General features: G+C 36.6%; 1 long non-coding RNA gene across 3 annotated transcripts in view; it reads left to right on the top strand.

The window, feature by feature from the left end:
- Positions 1-20,967: 20,967 nt before the first annotated feature.
- The window catches only part of LOC135197552 (uncharacterized), a 268,571-nt gene continuing 267,038 nt past the window's right edge, over positions 20,968-22,500 (top strand). The window contains exons 1-2 of one of the 3 annotated variants that reach the window (XR_010310597.1): positions 20,968-21,090; positions 21,493-21,650. This is a non-coding gene — a long non-coding RNA (uncharacterized LOC135197552). Of the gene's footprint in view, positions 21,196-21,487; positions 21,651-22,500 lie in introns of all 3 variants that reach the window. The other 2 variants (XR_010310596.1, XR_010310595.1) reach the window with 2 other exon arrangements.

The raw sequence follows: 22,500 nt of genomic DNA, 5'->3' as shown, positions 1-22,500 counted from the left end.
ATCAAATGCACAGTTGATGTGAATCTACTATAGAAACCTGTAACTTTTTCATTAGAAGAACCATTGGAATTCTGTTGTTTCTCTCAGTTCTTAAGGTGAATTTGCTGAAATGGTGAGGTTAGGTCACCAATCAATCAAGAAACTCCACAGAGACAAAACAAAAACCATATTATTCGTCATACATTTAATGAATTTTATTCAAATACTAATTTATCGCAAGTGGTTGTCGGGTTGGCAGAGAGAGACCTTACAGACCTTACCTTACAGACCTTACATCTTGTTCGGGTTGCCCCAGGTCCCTCAGTGTGAGGCACCTCTAATGTCTACCAGAGAGTTGCTAGTACATCTTCCGGTATAATTTGCATCTTCCAATCTTGGATGGTCTGGGATGCAGCTTAGATATTTGCCGAGCTTATTCTTAAACACATCTATACTCACTCCTGATATATTCCTCAGATGAGCTGGCCACGCATTGAATAGCCGCTGCATTATCGATGCTGGTGCGTAGTGGATTAATGTCCTGTGTGCTTTCCTTATTTTTCCTGGTATAGTTTTGGGCACTATTAATCCACCTCTGCTTGCTCTTCCTGATATTTTTAGCGCCATGATGTTTTCGGCTATTCCTTCTATCTGTTTCCATGCCTGAATTATCATGTAGCATCCTCTTCTCCTTTCAAGACTATATAATTTTAAGGATTGTAGTCTTTCCCAGTAGTCAAGGTCCTTAACTTCTTCTATTCTAGCTGTAAAGGACCTTTGTACACTCTCTATTTGTGCAATATCCTTTTGATAGTGTGGGTACCATATCATATTGCAATATTCAAGTGGACTACGAACATATGTTTTATAAAGCATAATCATGTGTTCAGCTTTTCTTGTTTTGAAGTGCCGTAACAACATTCCCATTTTTGCTTTACATTTTTGCCAATAGAATTGCTATTTGATCATTGCATAACATGTTCCTATTCATCATCACACTAAGGTCTTTAACTGCTTCCTTATTTGCGATTGTCTCATTATTAGGTCCCCTATATGCCTATAGCTTTCCTTCTCTGTCTCCATAATTTATTGATTCAAATTTATCAGAGTTAAATACCATCCTATTTACCTCTGCCCAATCATATACTTTGTTAGGGTCTCTTTGTAGTGCGTTCCTATCTTCATCACAAGTAATTTCTCTACTTATTCTTGTGTCATCGGCGAAACTACTCACTACCGAGTCCTTAACATTACTGTCTATGTCTGCAATCATAATAACAAACAGTATTGCAGCTAACACCGTACCTTGTGGCACACCGGATATTACCTTAGCTTCATCCGATTTCTCATCATATGCAATAACTATCTGTTTTCTGTTGTGTAAAAATTCTTTTAACCATCTTCCTACTTTATCCACTATATTATGTTTTTTAATTTTCTTCGCTAATATATCATGGTCTACCTTGTCAAAAGCTTTTGCAAAGTCTAGATAAACCACATCTGTTTCATTTCCACTTTTCATATTTTTGTATATGTTCTCTCACGGTGGACTAACAGTTGGGTTTGTGTACTTTTTCCGGGTACAAAACTATGTTGTCCTATATTAAACACATTATTTTTTATTAAATGTTTCATAATATTTTTCTTCATTACCCTTTCATACACTTTCATAATATGTGATATTAGACTCACAGGCCTCTAATTACTTGCCTCTAGTCTTGATCCACTTTTGAAAGTAAGGGTAATATATGCTAATTTGTGCTCATCATAAATCGTGCCTGTATCTACACTTTGTCTTAATAATATTGCAAGTGGCTTTGCGATAGAATGAACTACTTTCTTTAACAAAATAGCAGGGACACCATCAGGCCCTGCAGCAGCTCCATTTTTAATTTCATTAATAGCCTGCACAATATCAGCTTCATTAATATCTATGTCTGCTAAATATTCACTATTTTCGTCCCTTACTTCTATATCATTATCTTCATTATCAATTCTAGGGGTGAATTCTCTCTTAGATCGTTCTGCCAATATGTTGCCAATTTCCTTTTTTTCATTCGTTAATCACCCTTCAATTCTTAGAGGGCCTATTTCTATTCTTCTTTTATTCATCTTTTTCGCATACGAGTATAATAGTTTGGGGTTTTGCTTGATATTTAATAGGGTTTTTTCTTCCAAGTCCCGTTTATAATTTTCTTTTGATTGTATAATCTTTTGTTCTGCATTTTCTATCTTACTTTTTTAGTTCTATAACTTTCCATGCATTTTTTTCTTTTGCAAGACCCTTTTTCCACTTTCTGATTTTCTGGAACAAGATCCTTCTGTCACTTGGTATGCATGACTGATGTTTACTTTTCTTCTTCGGTATATATTTATCCCCTATTTTCTCTAATATTTTATATAATATCTCCATATTTACCCTTATATCATGACTTACAAAAATGTTATCCCAATCTTTGTTTAATTCTTCAATTATTTCTGACCATTTTATATTTTTACTGTAGAAGTTGTATTTTCCATATCCTTCCCACTTTTTCATTTCTTGCTTATCTCTGTTTTCACTTGCTTTGGAATGGACTGTTAATTCTATGACATTATGGTCTGAAATACTCGCATTATAAACTATTATTTCTTTAACATAATTCACCTCGTTCACAAATATATACTAGGTCTAAAGTATTTTCCTTTCTTATTGGCAGGTGATTTATTTGTTGAATGTTGTATTCTAGTAGCATATCTAATAGCTTTTCGAATTGCCTCTTATCTTCTGCACTACTATTACTCTCTTTTTTATATGTATAAATACAACCACAATCTCCTATTCGTTCTTTCCAGTCTACGAAAGGAAAGTTAAAGTCTCCAGATAGGAGAATAGTCCAGTCCTTGTGATTTCTACACATATATCATCCAATTTTTCTATTATTATGTCAAACTCTTTAGTATTAGGGGGTCTATATATTACTATGTTCATTAATTTTTTAGATTCAAATTCTACCGCTATTAGTTCACATTCTGAGTTACTATATTTCTCATATATTTTTCCTTGTTTTTTGTCTTTCCCATATATTGCGGTTCACCCTTGATTCCTATTTTTTGTATCTGATCTATAAGTTTGGAACCCTTTTATTTGGTCGTCATTCCCAGTCTCTTGGGAATACCAGGTTTCACTTATATTCATTATATCTATTTTGTTTTCAATTTGGGTTAGTTTTTCTAAGTACTCTATTTTTCTTTTCGAGTTACTCGTAACTAAACCCTGCGCATTCATCACTATGATGGTTTGCGTGTTTTCTCCTTCATTTAATATGGGTAATAATAAGGATTTTCCCATGTCTCTTTCCTGTTCTGGTATGTTGTTCTTTTCTTTATTTCCAGAAATTCTGACATTAAAAAATCCAACTTTTCCATAATATTTGATCTTCCTTCATCATAATTATTCATTTTGTGTCTGAATCTGCAATTTTCTCTGTATCTGCAATATCCTCTTGCATCATAAATACAGTTCTTATCTCTTGAGTTGTATCTTGGAGCTGATGCTTGGAAATTTTTTGCTGACACTCCATATCGCAGTGATGGCTTGGTTTTTTCTTTCACCTGATATTCTTTGTTCCTCTCTTTATTTGTTTCTTTCTTATTTTGGATTTTATTATTTGATTGATTATTTATTTGATTTTGATTCATGGCTACAGGGTGCATACATTTACATTTTTTGTCGAACTTACATCCTTTTCCTTTTAGGTTTTTGCATATTTTTGGATGTAGATCTCTGCAATCATCCTCATAGCCATCTAGGTATGCACATTTACCATAAATTTCATAGCTGTGACACACCTTGAGATGTTTGTAGTAACATCTTTCTCCAAATCTGCAATTCCCTCTTTTCAAAAGGTTGCAGACTTTGTTTTTCTTGTCTATTTTTTCCTCTTTCCCATCAGTGTGCAGATCTGGGTGGAGCCTCTTCGGGATTTTCTTTTGTGTTGTCATGTCGAAATTTATTTCTTCGTATGTATGCTGCTTGATTGCCTCATATGTAGTATCAATGAGTATCTCTGCATCCATACTTTTATCTTGTCCTTTGTTTTACTTATTTTTTTCTGTCATTTCAGTTTTGTTTACTTCCCTTCCGTTTTCCTCCTCTTCTTCTTCCTTTTCCTCTTCTTCTTCATCCTCAGCTATTTGTACATTCAGTCTTAATTTAATAACATTGTCTATCCATGATAGACATGTTGAGCAAAATATTCTGGTATCCTTTCTCATATCTTGCATTACTTCAGCACATTGAGGATGCGTTGGAATGTTGCATGCAGAACATTTTCTGATCAGGTTTTGCGGATTAACTATGCTATACTACACCTTACACAGTTTGCATGCTTTAGGCATTCTTTTTCCTATTGCATCAATTAGGACATTCACAATGTTCACCTTATTCATTTTCTTTGACGGAATATGTTGATTTATGTATATTTTCTTTATGAGTCTCTTGACCACTTTGATTTTATTTGGAACTTCTTCAATTATTTTCAAGATGTTTTCTGTAGATTTGTTCCAGTTTGAAGGATCATATCCTTCTAATATATCTATGAATGCTTTTGTATCTTTTTGGTTATGGCTGTTGTTGATCTCATAGATGAGAAATGCCAGCTCCCTTCCTGCTACCTCATTGTATTGGGAATTTGCTAAACACGCTAAATTTCGCCATTTTTTTCCACAGTTGGAACTTACTGCCATCTTGATCTGATTTACAGTATTTCACTTGATAAACTAATTAGTAGACGCTTTATACTACTATTTTCACACTAATCTTATCACCGACAGTTCACGAACACTTCTAGATATTTATAAATTTCCAGACGTATGTTAAACGCGTGATATCTGTTGATTAATCAGACTGTGCGTGGTAACGTCTCACCAAGAGAGAGAGAGAGAGAGAGAGAGAGAGAGAGAGAGAGAGAGGGGAGGGGCTAAGACGAACAAGTGGAAACAGTCATGCAGACAGAGGTAGAGACAGACAGACTGACAAAAGCGAAGAGGGCGATGCGAGGAAGGCATGTACAAGTTATTATAAGAAAAAAAAACCATTAGGATGCAAGCAATGCTTATTTTTTCTGAAGTAGTTAACGTACATTATTTCGCTGCCACAGCGTCACAAACACGACTGACTGCTGCAGTGCTGCTCAGTGCTCACTCAGACTCAGCTCAGCCTGTCAGGGTCCTCAAAGGCTTGGGTTCTCAGAGGCTCAGTCCTCACTGACTGTTTGGCTGTTAATTACACGTATTGCACATGAAAGCTGCTCATGCTACGGGTGGAATTGCACGCGTATAGGTGTTTTATAACCGCTCCTCTGTTGTTTCTACTGGCCCAGTAGAATCTTTACCTTGCCCTACTAAAGTAAATTAGTTACATCACTCAAAATAAAAAAAATGTGACCAGCTGTGAATTATTGACATACATTTTTGTAAGACCCTCTGGCGACCTTCGGAAATACCCTCGCGACCGTAGGCTTGGGAACCACTGCCATAGTACATTATTAGAGCTTCTTGTCCAGTAGGTATCTCATTTGCCTCACCAGCCACAGGTCTTGTGTTCGATTCCCTAGGGAACCACAATAGACGGGACACATTACAGTGAATTTCCTTTGTACCTCCATTAATCTAAGCATTGAATTGTGTACCAGGGTGTTAGCTGACTGTATTATAATATATATATATATATATCTATATATATATATATATATATATATATATATATATATATATGTATGTATGTATGTATAACTGTGCGTGTGTGTGTGTATTTAATGAAAGGAGCCCATAATGCCAAATTGTATTAAGTAATTAGTATTCAGAGGCCAGCTGTCTCTCTCCAGTCAGTGATGAATGAGAAAAAGACTATATATATATATATATATATATATATATATATATATATATATATATATATATATATATATATATATATAACTACTCTCTCTCTCTCTCTCTCTCTCTCTCTCTCTCTATATATATATATATATATATATATATATATATAATATATATATATATATATATAAATTTACCCATTGCTGCTTCTGCGTATATTTACGGAGAGGTTACCTTCATCCATTTCTACAGGGAACTTTACAGAAAATTTGTATAATTAATATATATATATATATATATATAATATTCTAATAAAAGGAGCCCATAGCACCAAAATAGAGAAAAAGTACTATATTTCAGAGACTGCTGTCTCCCTCTTCAGGTAGATGAATGAGAAAAGTTTACAGAAAAGGTGGTATTATACCAAGAGGTCCATCCACAAACAAGCCATTTTAAGTCACCCCGCTGATAATCTTCCTCTAATCTTCTTAAGGGTTGTTGAATGAAGACGTTGTCGATCGTGTCCGAAATCCATCCTCCTTTTGAGATGTTCATTACCTGCCTCTCAAAAGGAGGATGGATTTCGGACACGATCGACAACGTCTTCATTCAACCAACCCTTAAGAAGATTAGAGGAAGATTATCAGCGGGGGTGACTTAAAATGGCTTGTTTGTGGATGGACCTCTTGGTATAAATACCACTTTTCTGTAAACTTTTCTCATTCATCTACCTGAAGAGGGAGACAGCAGTCTCTGAAATATAGTACTTTTTCTCTATTTTATTTTGGTGCTTTTATGGGCTCCTTTTATTAGATGGAACTCTGTTGTACAGAACATTTTTACCAGTCATATATATATATATATATATATATATATATATATATATATATATATATATATATAAAGGTTTTTGCCACGAAGGAAAAAAAGAAAAAATGAAAAAGCGAGATAGCCGAGTACTTCGGTCCTGTTCAGACCCTTAGTAAAGGGTCTGAGCAGGACCGAAAGTACTCGGCTATCTCGCTTTTTCATTTTTTTCCTTTGTGGAAAAAAACTTTATTTATACATAGCATCACGTTTTATATACTTCGTGATCAAGTTATTCATATATATATATATATATATATATATATATATATATATATATATATATATATATGGCATACATATACATACATACATAACATACTTACCAGATTTTTCTGTAAAGTTCCCTGTAGAAATGGAAGGAAGGTAACCTTTTCGTAAATGTACGCAGAAGCAGCAATGGGTTTAAAATAGTAGACTCCCGAAAACGAAGGTGAGGGTGGGGGGCGCCCTCTTTCATCTCGGGCCCTTAGGCAAAGGGCATTATAATACAAAGGCCTTGCCTCCCTCACCCCCTCCACCCCCCCGCTTACAGTTGCCAGTAAGTACATTTTCCTTGTGCCAAGGTTTGTAGATATGACGTCACGGTGTAGTGCGAATACCCTCACGGAATTCTTATTACTCTTGAATTGGTCTGACTCTGCGAAGACTGTTGTTGTTTTAGAGGGGCTGTATTTGTTTCTGTATCAAAATACAGATGAGAAATAAAAGTTTTTGAATTTATCGTTGTATATATATATATATATTTATATATATATATATATATATATATATATATATATATATATATATATATATATATATATATGACTCCTGCAAAACGTACCACAGTCAGGCACCGATAATAAAATGTGACGTGTTAATCCTCGCACAAAAGGCACCTGTATATAATCTTCGTGAGATGCTCTGATCGAAAATAACCAGGTATTATAATAGTCTGTTAGAGAGAGAAGGGTGGTGGGGGGCAGTGAATGTAGAGTTATCTGAACTCGTCCGGTAAAAACGGTCTTGCCTCCAGTCATTGGTGGTGTGGATAAACCAGTTTTATTAATTGTCTGACCTTCAGCACTAAAACCTTAACCCCACTTGGTTAGTTTTCAGGTTTCTCACTCTCTGTCACGATTTGTAACTCCGAGGTGATCTAATTTCTTTCCCTTCTTTATATTATTATTATTATTTTGGTCACAGTCCTCCAATTCGACTGGGGGGTGGGATTTATAGTGTGTGGTTCCGGCTTGCATCCTGCCTCCTTAGGAATCCATCACTTTTCTTACTATGTGCGCCGTTTCTAGGATCACACACTTCTGCATGAGTCCTGGAGCTACTTCAGCCTCTAGTTTCTCTAGATTCCTTTTCAAGGATCTTGGGATCGTGCCTAGTGCTCCTATGATTATGGGTACAATTTCCACTGGCATATACCATATCCTTCTTATTTCTATTTTCAGGTCTTGATACTTATCCATTTTTTCCCTTTCTTCCTCTTCAACTCTGTTGTCCCATGGTATTGCGACATCAACGAGTGATACTTTTTTCTTGACTTTGTCAATCAACGTCACGTGTGGTCTATTTGCACATATCACCCTATCTGTTCTGATACCATAGTCCTAGAGGATCTTTGCCTGATAGTTTTCTATCACTCCTTCAGGTTGGTGCTCGTACCACTTATTACTGCAAGGTAGCTGGTGTTTCTTGCACAGGCTCCAGTGGAGGGCTTTTGCCACTGAGTCATGTCTCTTTTTGTACTGGTTCTGTGCAAGTGCCGGACATTCGCTTGCTATGTGGCTTATGGTCTCATTTTTCGTATTGCACTTCCTACATATGAGAGAGATATTATTTCCATCTGTCGTTCTTTGAACATATCTGGTTCATAAGGCCTGATCTTGTGCCGCTGTTATCATTCCTTCAGTTTCCTTCTTTAGCTCTCCCCTCTGGAGCCATTGCCAAGTGTCATGTGTCATCGCTGGCTAGTTCTTTAGTCTATTATTATTATTATTATTATTATTATTATTATTATTATTATTATTATTATTATTATTATACGCAGAACATGAACAAGTAGATACTGTATATACATTCCTTAACTTAAACCCCAGTGTTGGAGAAGAACTTTCCAATAATTATATTTTGATTGAAAAAGAAACCCACAAAATTACTGCGTACGTATAACGTGTTTACTTATAAATATTTTATTTTACCCAACGCTCGAGTGTTGAGTAAAATAAAATGTAAATATTTATAAGTAAACACGTTATACACAGTAATTTTGTGGTTTTTTCAGTCTTCAGAAGAAAACTGAAAGTTTCTGTTTGGTTTAGATTTCGATTGTTAGCCATTGTTCTAGTTTTATGTACGTGTAACTGTATACGATTTTGCAGCTTAGGCCTATATATGTAAGATATTGTTGTGAAGACTGCGTGAATGTTTATGGACGAAACTAAGCTCCTTATAGTTTCAAGTAGATTATAACAACAAAGATTGACGAATTTGAGATGCGTTTCATTGTGCGTGTGTGTGTAGCCATCTAATTTATTTTTTTTTTATATCATATTACCCTATTATTATTATATTTTCATCCGTTTATACAGTGTTTCTTTTGAGACATTCGTTTGATACAATTTTCTAAGATACGCTTTCATTTTTTTTATAATGGGTCTTATTTAACTTTACTATTGAATATACGAACGTTAATGATGAATGTGCGAACATTGGGAGTCTTTACTGATGAATGTCCGAACTTTACCATTGAATATCCAACTTCACTGATGAATATATGTACTTTACCATTGAATATGGAAGCTTTACTGATGAATGTTCGAACTTTACCATTGAATATGGAAGCTTTATTGATGAATGTGCAAACTTTACTGATGAATGCGCGAACTTTACTGATGAATATGCGAACTTTACCATTAAACATAGAAGCTTTTCTGATGAATGCGCAAGCTTTAACGCTCTCGCGCGCCCTCACCCAAGACGAGAGCGAGAATGAGTCTCGCCCTGAGTCTTGTCATCTGTGTAACTAGAGACTGCATTGAAATACCTCCTCCCAAACTGGTTCTTCACGCTTGGGAGAGAGAGAGAGAGAGAGAGAGAGAGAGAGAGAGAGGGATGGTAACACCCTATCATGGGGTTCTAAAGATTTTTCTTTTTCATGCTCATTTTAGAGAGAGAGAGAGAGAGAGAGAGAGAGAGAGAGAGAGGACGAGGGGGGGTACATATGGGGTTTTCAAGATTCTTTTTGCTTATTAGAAAGAGAGAGAGAGAGAGAGAGAGAGAGAGAGAGAGAGAGAGAGAGAGAGGAGAGGTAACATAACATGGGGTTCTGAAGAATCTTGCTTATTTTGAAAGAGAGAGAGAGTTAGCGAATCTGGGGGTTTTCAAGATCCTTTTTGCTTGTGAGAGAGAGAGAGAGAGAGAGAGAGAGACCTTACAGACCTTACCTTACAGACCTTACATCTTGTTCGGGTTGCCCCAGGTCCCTCAGTGTGAGGCACCTCAATGTCTACCAGAGAGTAGCTAGCACATCTTCCGGTATATTTTGCATCTTCCAATCTTGGATGGTCCTGGGATGCAGCTTAGATATTTGTCGAGCTTATTCTTACATCTACGCTCACTCCTGATATATTCCTCAGATGAGCTGACCAACGCATTGAATAGACGCTGCATTATCGATGCCTGGTGCGTAGTGGATTAATGTTCTGTGTGCTTTCCTTATTTTTCCTGGTATAGTTTTGGGCACTATTAATTCTACCTCTGCTTGCTCTTTCTGATATTTTTAGCTCCATGATGTTTTCGGCTATTGGTTCTATTCCTTCTATCTGTTTCATGCCTGAATTATCATGTAGCGTTCTCTTCTCCTTTCTAGACTATATAATTTTAAGGATTGTAGTCTTTCCCAGTAGTCAAGGTCCTTAACCTCTTCTATTCTAGCTGTAAAGGACCTTTGTACACTCTCATTTGTGCAATATCCTTTTGATAGTGTACCATATCATATTGCAATATTCAAGTGGACTACGAACATATGTTTTATAAAGCAGGCATAATCATGTGTTCAGCTTTTCTTGTTTTGAAGTGCCGTAACAACATTCCCATTTTTGCTTTACATTTTTGCCAATAGAATTGCTATTTGATCATTGCTTAACATGTTCCTATTCAATCATCACACCAAGGTCTTTAACTGCTTCCTTATTTGTGATTGTCTCATTATTAGGTTACCCTATATGCATATAGCTTTCCTTCTCTGTCTCCATAATTTATTGATTCAAATTTATCAGAGTTAAATACCATCCTATTTACCTCTGCCCTCAATCAAATACCCTGGTTTAGGTCTCTTTGTAGTGCGTTCCTATCTTCATCACAAGTAATTTCTCTACTTATTCTTGTGTCATCGGCGAAACTACTCACTACCGATTTCTCACACCCCGAGTCCTTAACATTACTGTCTATGTCTGCAATCATAATAACAAACAGTAAGCAGCTAACACCGTACCTTGTGGCACACCGGATATTACCTTAGCTTCATCCGATTTCTCATCGCTTTGCAATAACTATCTGTTTTCTGTTGTGTAAAAATTCTTTTAACCATCTTCTACCTTATCCACTATATCATGTTTTTTTAATTTTCATCGCTAATATATTATGGTCTACCTTGTCAAAAGCTTTTGCAAAGTCTAGATAAACCACATCTGTTTCATTTCCACTTTTCATATTTTTGGTTTATGTTCTCACGGTGGACTAACAGTTGGGTTTGTGTACTTTTTCTGGGTACGAAACCATGTTGTCCTATATTAAACAAATTATTATTTTTTAAATATTTCATAATATTTTTCTTCATTGCCCTTTCATACACTTTCATAATTATGTGATGTTAGACTCACAGGCCGTTTTAATTACTTGCTCTAGTTCTTGATCCCCACTTTTTGAAATAGTAAGGGGCTAATATATGCTAATTTGTGGGCTCATCATAAATCTTGCCTGTATCTACACTTTGTCTTAATAATATTGCAAGTGGCTTTGCGATAGAATGAACTACTTTCTTTAACAAAATAGCAGGAATTCCATCAGACCCTGCTGCAGCTCCATTTTTAATTTCATTAATAGCCTGCACAATATCAGCTCATTAATATCTATGTCTGCTAAATATTCACTATTTTCGTCCCTTACCTTCTGTATCATTATCTTCATCATCAATTCGGGGTGAATTCTCTCTTAGATCGTTCTGCCAATATGTTGCATATTTCCTTTTTTTCATTCGTTTATCTCCCTTATCAATTCTTAGAGGGCCTATTTCTATTCTTCTTTTATTCATCTTTTTTGCGAACGACTTTAATAGTTTGGGGTTTTGCTTGATATTTATTATGGGATTTTTCTTCCAAGTCCCGTTTTTCATTTTCTTTTGATTGTATAATCTTTTGTTCTGCATTTTCTATCTTACTTTTTAGTTCTATAACTTTCCATGCATTTTTTTCTTTTGCAAGACCTTTTTTCCACTTTTTGATTTTCTGGAACAAGATCCTTCTGTCTCTTGGTATGCATGACTGATGTTTACTTTTCTTCTTAGGTATATATTTATCCCCTATTTTCTCTATTTTATATAATATCTCCGTATTTACCCTTATGTCATCATTTACTTACGAAAATGTTATCCCAATCTTTGTTTAATTCTTCATTTATTTTTCTGACCAATTTTATATTTTTACTGTAGAAGTTGTAATTTTCCCATATCCTTCCCACTTTTTCATTTCTTGCTTATCTCGGTTTTCACTTGCTTTGGAATGGACTGTTAATTCTATGACATTATGGTCTGAAATACTCGCATTATAAACTATTATTTCTTTAACATAATTCACCTCGTTCACAAATACTAGGTCTAAAGTATTTTCTTTCTTATTGGCAGGTGATTTTATTTGTTGAATGTTTGTATTCTAGTAGCATATCTAACAGCTTTTCGAATTGCCTCTTATCTTCTGCACTACTATTACTCTCTCTTTTATATGTATAATACAACGACAATCTCCTATTCGTTCTTTCCAGTCTACGAAAGGAAAGTTAAAGTCTTCAGATAGGAGAATAGTCCAGTCCTTGTGATTTCACATATATCATCCAATTTTTCTATTATTAAGTCAAACTCTTTAGTATTAGGGGTCTATATATTACTATGTTCATTAATTTTTCAGATTCAAATTCTACCGCTATTAGTTCACATTCTGAGTTACTATATTTCTCATATATTTTTGTTTTTCTTGTTTTTTGTCTTTCCATATTGCGGTTCCCCCTTGATTCCTATTTTTTCTACCTGATCTATAAGTTTGGAACCGTTTTATTTGATCATCATTCCCAGTCTCTTGGGCGGGAATACAGGTTTCATTTATATTCATTATATCTATTTTCTTTTCAATTTGGGTTAGTTCTTATAAGTACTCTATTTTTCTTTTTGAGTTACTCATAACTAAACACTGCGCATTCATCACTATGATGGTTGCATGTTTTTCTCCTTCATTTAATATGGGTAATAATAAGGATTTTCCATGTCTCTTTCCTGTCGGTATGTTGTTCTTTTCTCCATTTCCAGAAATTCTGACATTAAAAATCCAACTTTTCCATATATTTGATCTTCCTTCATCATATTATTCATTTTGTGTCCTGAATCTGCAATTTTCTCTGTATCTGAAATATCCTCTTGCATCATAAATACAGTTCTTATCTCTTGAGTTGTATCTGGAGCTGATGCTTGGAAATATTTTGCTGACACACCATATCGTGGTGATGGCTTGGTTTTTTCTTTCACCTGATATTCGTTTGTTCCTCTCTTTATTTGTTCTTTCTTATTTTGGATTTTATTATTTGATTGATTATTTATTTGATTTTGATTCATGGCTACAGGGTGCATATATTTACATTTTTTTGTCGAAATTACATCCTTTTCCTTCCTTTTTTAGGGGGCTTTTGCATATTTTTGGATGTAGATCTCTGCAATCATCCTCATAGCCGTCTAGGTATGCACATTTACCATATATTTCATAGTTGTGACATACCTTAGGATGTTTGTAGTAACATCTTTCTCCGAATCTGCAATTCCCTCTTTCAATAGGTTGCAGACTTTGTTTTTCTTGTCTATTTTTTCCTCTTTCCCATCATGTTCAGATCTGGGTAGAGCCTCTTCGGGATTTTTTTTTTGTGTTGTCATGTCGTAATTTATTTCTTCGTATGTATGCTGCTTGATTACCTCATATGTAGTATCAATGAGTATCTCTGCATCCATATTTTTATCTTGTTCTTTGTTTTCCTCCTTATTTTTTTCTGTCATTTCAGTTTTGTTTACTTCCCTTCCATTTTCCTCTTCTTCTTCATCCTCTTCCTCTTCTTCATCCTCAACTATTTGTACATTCAGTCTTGATTTAATAACATTGTGCAAAATATTCTGGTATCTTTTCTCATATCTTGCATTACTTCAGCACATTGAGGATGCGTCGGAATGTTGCATGCAGCACAATTTTCTGATCAGGGTTTTGTGGATTAACTATGCTATACCACACCTTACACAGTTTGCATGCTTTTGGCATTCTTTTTCCTATTGCATCAAGTAGGATATTCACAATGTTCACATTATTCATTTTCTTTGTCGGAATTAATGTGATTTATGTATATTTTCTTTATGAGCTCTTGACACTTGGAATTTCATATGGAACTTCTTCAATTATGTTCAAGGTGTTTTCTGTTGATTTGTTCCAGTTTGAAGGATCATACTTTCTAATATATCTATGAATGCTTTTGCATCTTTTTGGTTATGGCTGTTGTTGATCTCATAGATGGAGAAATGTCAGCTCCCTTCCTGCTACCTCATCGTATTGCGAATCTGCTAAAACACGCTAAATTTCGCCATTTTTTCCACAGTTGGAACTTACTGCCATCTTGATCTGATTTACAGTATTTCACTTGATAAACTAACTTAGTAGTTTAACACTTTATCTACTATTTTCACCTATTTATCACCGACAGTTCACGAACACTTCTGTTAAATGCATGATATCTGTTGATTAATCAGACTGTGCACGGGAACGTCTCACCAAGCAAAATGGCTACTGATAGAAAGCAGAGAGAGAGAGAGAGAGAGAGAGAGAGAGAGAGAGAGAGTTTCATCTTGCATATTTTATGTATTTTAAGAAAAAATGAGTTATTTTACTTTTATTTTACATGTCCGAGTTAAGGTTTGTTTTTATTTCGAAAGAGGAAATTCTCCATAGATTTTCACAGTTCGTTCGAAGTCATTTTTCATCGAATGACCAGATGTCACATGACATGACATGACCTTATTGTCGAGCGGGATGCGGGGGTGTTACGATAAATGTCACCTGGAGTTTACTCTATGGTCAGATGATTCAGCTGCGGATGTTCGTCCTTGTCAGTGTTCATTCTGAAAATATAAGTTTTGCTATCGTTGGCGGAAATATGAAAGACAATCTTGCATATTTGTCCAATACTCATCACCCTTAAAGGGGGCGGTGCCGTTAGTGCACCTTATGCGTTGCACTTTATGCATTACTTACGTTCTTTACACCGTCCCTTCGACCCCTATGCAACCTCTTCCATCCCTTTTGACAGCACCTCTTTCATATTCACTTTCTTCCATCGTAGTTTCCTTAGCTTTCTCCTAAGGATTGTTTCGCAGTGCAACTGCTTTGAGGTTTTCCTCCTGTTACACCTTCCTAACCTGCTTTGTTCTCTTTTTCCCTGTCAGCTCTGAGCACTTGGCCTTCTGGCTTAAATTCTACATTCCATTCCATTCCAGTCTTCGGTGTATCCCGTTTATTTTCAATTACTCTTAAAAGGTTGTTGTACGTTGTACGTCTTTGATCCATAAGTTGTTAAAAGATCGCCTACCGGAAACAGAAGACTTGGCAAACTTGTTTTCCCTCAGGGATTCCTTTCATCCACGGTGGGTCATTTCGTGTGTTCATATGTTGTATACATCTGTGTTATTACTGCATGTTTTATCTTTTGTTTTGAAGGAACATACGAGGAGGATGTTTACCGGTTTCGTGAGCCGCCGTAATCTGAAGCATAAGCAGAAGAGTCTTTGATGGTTTCCCAAATACGCTCACGCACATTTTGTTTGTGTATGTATGTATATATATATATAATATATATATATATATATATATATATAAAATGTTGGTATTGAAATATATATACGTGTATATATAAAATAATATATATATATATATATATATATTTATATATATATATATATATATATATATATATATATATATATATATATATATATATGTATATATATATATATATATATATATATATATATATATATATATGCAATATATGCATTAAGCTACAAATGTCCTTTAATACCCAATTCGCTCTACCTCGGAATTGATATATTTTTCATATATGTTAACCGAAGGGGAAATTTTTTAGTTGGTAATAATTTCTTCTCTGGGTGTTCGCTGGTTCGAATCCACGGGTGGACGAAATTATTATCAACTAAAAAAATTCCCCTTCGGTTAACATATATTAAAATAAAATATTGATTCCGAGTTAGAGCGAATTGGATATTAAAGGACATTTGTAGCTAATGCATGTATATGATCACGGTGATGATAAGAATTTCATATATATATATATATATATATATATATATATATATATATATATATATATATGTATATATAAAATATTATTTAGTAAGGGGCTATTCAGGGAACCCCTATATACACACAAAACACATAGTATACAGTCAGTCTCTCGATGAGTCAAAAAAATAAAAAAAAAAAAAAAAAAAAAAACTCGGCTGCCAGTTAATGACGTTGATAGATTTCGGCCTGCGCCAAAACATGACGGGAGAGCATTCGGGAACCCTCTATTTCATCGTCATTATTGTGATTCCCATCAAAGCCGGCGGTGGAATGCTCCCAAAAGTGCTTTGTTATCGGCGTAATAGAATCATCATTTTTCGGTCTAAATTGTCCCGTTGATGTAAAGTCGCCATTAGCTCACAAATTCGATCCACTAGGGTTCGGAAATGACCAAGGGAATGATGGATAGGGGGGCGTGGATTAGGGTTGATGCATTTTTAAATGATGTAAAGGCATCGACTTTAGCTTATTTTATATTCACGCAATTTATAAATTTATATACATGCATTTTACCGGGTGCTTTTCTCTCTCAACACACTACCATAGAATGCTCCGTAGGTTGGTTGTGCCGTCAGTGCACCTCTGGCGTCGCACTGCAGGCATTACTTAAAAGGTTCTTTGCAGCGTCCCCTCAGCCCCTAACTGCAACCCCTCTCATCCCTTTTACCGTACCTCCGTTCATATTCTCTTTCTTCCATCTTTCCTCCTCCACCCGCTCCTAACAATTGTTTCGTTGTGCAACTGCGTGGTTTAACCGACCACCCCCCCCCCCCCACCCCACCCCCGCCCCACCTTCCAGCTCTTGCAACTTGAAATCTTTTTTATTCTCAGTTTCACTTTCAGCGCCGAATGAGAATGACCTCATAGGTCTCAGCGCTTGGCCTTTGGCATTAATTTTTATTTATCCCATTCCGTACCATAGAACAATTCTCCTAGAATTAACAGTACGGTATTACCTAGCATTTTTTTTTAAATGCTCAGTAGAGGGTCTTCATGAAATTGATGTGTTATTATTATTATTATTATTATTATTTTGCTCTATCACAGTCCTCCAATTCGACTGGGTGGTATTTATAGTGTGGGGTTCCGGGTTGCATCCTGCCTCCTTAGGAGTCCATCACTTTTCTTACTATGTGTGCCGTTTCTAGGATCACACTCTTCTGCATTAGTCCTGGAGCTACTTCAGCCTCTAGTTTTTCTAGATTCCTTTTCAGGGATCTTGGGATTGTGCCTAGTGCTCCTATGATTATGGGTACGATTTCCACTGGCATATCCCATATCCTTCTTATTTCTATTTTCAGATCTTGATACTTATCCATTTTTTCTCTCTCTTTCTCTTCAACTCTGGTGTCCCATGGTATTGTGACATCAATGAGTGATACTTTCTTCTTGATTTTGTCAATCAACGTCACGTCTGGTCTATTTGCACGTATCACCCTATCTGTTCTGATACCATAGTCCCAGAGGATCTTTGCCTGATCGTTTTCTATCACTCCTTCAGGTTGGTGTTCGTACCACTTATTACTGCAAGGTAGCTGATGTTTCTTGCACAGGCTCCAGTGGAGGCTTTTCTGCCACTGAATCATGCCTTTATTGTACTGGTTCTGTGCAAGTGCCGGACATTCGCCTTGCTATGTGGTTTATGGTTTCATTTTTCGTATTGCACTTCCTACATATGGGAGAGATGTTATTTCCATCTATCGTTCTTTGAACATATCTGGTTCTTAAGGCCTGATCTTGTGGTCGCTGTTATCATTCCTTCAGTTTCCTTCTTTAGCTCTCCCCTCTGTAGCCATTTGCCACGTGTCATCGCTGGCTAGTTCTTTAGTCTGTCTCATGTATTGTCCGTGCATTGGTTTGTTGTGCCAGTCCTCTGTTCGGTTTGTCATTCTCCTGTCTCTGATATTTCTCTGGTCTTCGTCTACTTTTATTAGGCATTCTTCCCATGCACTCTTTAGCCACTCGTCTTCAACTGGTTTTCAGATATTGCCCCAGTGCTCTGTTCTCGATGTTGAACGCAGTCCTCTATGCTTAGTAGTCCTCTCCCTCCTTCCTTTCGTGTTATGTATAGTCTGTCCGTATTTGCTCTTGGGTGTAGTGCTTTGTGTATTGTCATATGTTTCCTGGTTTTTCTGATCTATGCTGCGGAGTTCTGCCTTCGTCCATTCCACTATTCCTGCGCTGTATCTGATTACTGCACTGCCCATGTGTTTTATGGCTTTTATCATATTTTCCGGCGTTGACTTTTGACTTGAGTATCGCCTTGAGTCTCTGCATATATTCTTTCCTGATCGTGTCCTTCATCTATTGGTGTTTTTATATCCCTCCTTCCATTATTCCCAGGTATTTGTATCCAGTACTCATCTATGTGTTTTGATGCTCCCATCTGGTAGCTTTATACCTTCAGTTCTTGTTACTTTGCCCTTTTGTATGTTGACTAAGGCGCATTTTTCTATTCCAAACTCCATCCTGATGTCCCCAGATACAATCCTTACAGTCTGGATTAGGGTATCTATTTCCTTGATGCTCTTACCATACAGCTTGATGTCGTCCATGAACATAAGATGGTTAATTCTGTTGCCTCTTTTCTTGAGTTGGTTCCCGGCATCCATCTTCTGTAGTACTTTTGTCATGGGAATCATGGCTACTACGAAGAGTAGTGGGGACAGTGAGTCTCCCTGGAAGATCCCTCTCCTGATATTAACCTCTGCTAGTCTTTATTCCAGAACGCTAGTCTTATTACTGAACGCTCTTTAATGTACTATGTGTAGTATTTGGTTCAAGTCATTTAACTATACAGTACGTCTTTTGTGGTAGCATCATTGTTAAAATACGAACCTTTTTCTTCTCAAAAACACGATTTTCCTACCACACAGTAGCAAAGGTTAATATGCTCTTTCAAAGGAATTAAGAGCCTCTCTTATCATCATTTATGTGAATGTGACACCTCTTAGCTGTCGCAAAATGGGCGCAAAGGTCGCCATTAGGAGAATTCGCTCTTCTTGACACCTGTTGTCTGCTGAACTGTCAGTTTGCAGAATTACCCATAAGGCCTTTGAGCGTGTTGCGAGATGTTGCGTCATTCGTTTTACTACATGCAGGATTAGGGGGACCATTTTGTAAATGTTGTTTGCCTTTTGTGTGTGTGCATATATACGTATATGTATACATAAATATATATTGTAAATTTTATATATATATATATATATATATTTATATATATATATATATATATATATATATATATATATATATATATATATATATATATATGCACTATATATTCCAAATAACGAAATTTATTGTATAGAAATCAGAAGGTTCGAAAGTGAAGAATATTTTTGTTCAAGCTTTTTTTATGATTACCATATATATATATATATATATATATATATATATATATATATATATATATATATATATATATATATATATATATATATACACACTGAATTAGGCATTTGAGTGGTGTGTTATTCGTCAAAATATTATTGTCCTAATAAATTAACTGAAAAGTATTGATTATGCAAAACTTTTATTATTATTATATACATCATTGTTACATGTAATCAAATTTTGGTGCCACTCTTTCATTCTTTCTTCCGTGACAAAAACGCACCCGCCCCCCCTCCCCCCCGACCCCCCCTCTCTCTCTCTCTCTCTCTCTCTCTCTCTCTCTCTCTCTCTCTCTCTCTCTCTAGGGCCATTAACTCTCAAGAGGTTCGAAAACGAACGGCAACGTTTATTTGCAAAGCGATGGGTGATCGAGTACTACGGTCAAAGTACACATCTTCAAAGGGGGGCCAGGGGTGGGGGAGGAGGGGTGATGGGGAGGGAAGGGGAGAGGGAGGTGTGCTAACTCCCTAGGGTAAACCTCTCCTCGTTTCCCCCGGCTGCTCCTTCTTCTTCTTCTTCTTCTTCTTCTTCTTCCTCTCTCCTGAGGGATCCGCTCAACAGGGCTTCTTCAGATCCTCCTCCTTCTCCTCCTCCTCTCGCTCATCATCATCATCATCATCATCATCACCTACATCTCACTGATTGCATTACCTCTCAAAAAAGTCTATAATGACGAAGTGTCATTTCCAAAGCGGGGAGGGGGCGGGGTTGTGTGAGCTCTACTTTTGTTTTTAATCTGTGGGATGTGCGATATCACTCATTGGTACGTCTTCGAGGAAGGTTTAACGGAGCCGTTTTGTGTGTGTGTGTGTGTGCGAAGTTCGACTCTAAGTACATTGACTGCGGGAGTGGAGGAGGAGGTGTAGGAGTATGAGTAGGGGAGGGCCCCTTGCATCCCCTCCTCCTCCTCCTCTTCCTCTGGCGGTTAGTTCACCAGATTGTAACGACCGTGGGACCTTCGTTAAACCACACCGAAAATCGATGCATGTTCGGCAGTAAATACCCCCCTTCCCCTTTTTATTTTTAAGAGGATTCGTGACACCGTCGGAAGATGGAAAAGGAACAAGCAACGGAAGAGGAGGAGCCCCGTCCAAGGAGAATCCAGTCGGAAAAAGGGGCACCTGAAATCGCCCGATCTTCGAGGGGGGATTCCGGGGAAGAATTTCTGGACCCGTCCGGCGGCGACGACGGCTACGTAACATTGTGAACAGGAGACGAGACACAGAAAGAAAACTTTTTCGCGTCCGTTTGGCAGTGTATGGCCCCAGGCGGGTTCTTCCAGCGTCCAGACCGATCCCACAATCAGTTGACGTTCGCCTGGCGAGTGAGAAGGGTGTGTGTGTGTGTGTGTGCGTGTGGGTGTGTGTTCCAGCATCAGCGACGGCGGGCTCATATTCTACTACTACCCTCCCCGTTTTCCTTCACTCTCTAGTTTCGAGTGTGTGAATATTTTTGGTTTTTGCATCCGTTTTTTTGAAAAAGTGAACAGATAAAGAGCATATAAAACGCATCATCCCCTTTTTGTCGTTGTTTTTCGAATGCTTTCCTTTTTCTATTTTTATTTGTTGTGTGGTTGTTTTTTAAAAAGCCAAAAGGGAAATATCCAAGGTTCTTGCAAGTGTGCAATGGCGTGTTTTTTTATTTGCGCATTTTGACCTCCCTCATACATTTGTGATACTCAAAAGTTTGTTATTATTATCATTTATTATTATTATTTTTTATTTCAAAAGTTTAGTTCGAAGTGTCGAAGGTTGGGAGAGTTATATTTATTTCAGTTGGCGAACGCTGTTACCATTATAGATAAAAAAAGGATTATTATTTTTCTCGAGCAGCATCAAGAAGAGTAGCCGTCCGTCTTGGAGGCCCTCTCAAGACATCAGTATTCACGCCCAGGTGAGTAATGCAACAACCTTCCTCCTTGCTCATATTATACTCCTCCCTCTTCCTCCTCCTCCTCCTCCCTCCTCACCCTCACTCATGCTTCCTCACTCACCCCTTTTACTCAGGAGACATTTCATAAGGCAGCTGCTGCTGCCTCCTGCTACAGCCCGACAAATCCACCTGTTGGATTTTTGGCGTTGTCTCGAATCTCATTCTTTTTCCGTTTGTGCTTGGTAGACGCCATCATTTATGCACGCGTTTCCTTGCTTTGCTTTGATGAGTGCAAGCAGCTGAGCTGACTGATGAAGTTTGAGGGGGTGGGAGTGGGGAAGTCCTAAGGATTCCAGCCACGTGTCAACGTCTGCAGGATAGGTTGGTCATCCGAGCTGTTCTCCGTGATTTTCGGTCCGAGTTGTATTGAAAAGGTTATAGGCACCGCCCCTTTGGCAGACCGGCATCGTTCGAGTTAAGAGATTGCAGCCTGTGATGTGATTTGTTTCAAGAATGGAGTCTTTCCACTCAAGAGCCTCGTCGGTGGCGATTTTCTTTTTTTTTTCTCTCTCTCTCTCTCTTCTCTCTCTCTCTCTCTCTCTCCATAGATCTATCTTATCTCATATTTCGGTTGTAGAATAAAATAAGCCATTGTCAAAGAGATATTAATTTTCTAAGCAGGAAGTATTTTATATATATATATATATATTATATATATGTATATTACAATTTTTATATAATCATATATATGTAACTATATTATATATATAAATGTTTATGTATACACACACACCACACACAACACACACACACACATATATATATATTATATATATATATATATATAGATATATATATATATATATATATA

This window comes from Macrobrachium nipponense, chromosome 21, assembly GCF_015104395.2.
Source record: "Macrobrachium nipponense isolate FS-2020 chromosome 21, ASM1510439v2, whole genome shotgun sequence".
Taxonomy (NCBI): Eukaryota; Metazoa; Arthropoda; class Malacostraca; order Decapoda; family Palaemonidae; genus Macrobrachium; species Macrobrachium nipponense.
This window is presented reverse-complemented; position numbering and strand designations above follow the sequence as displayed.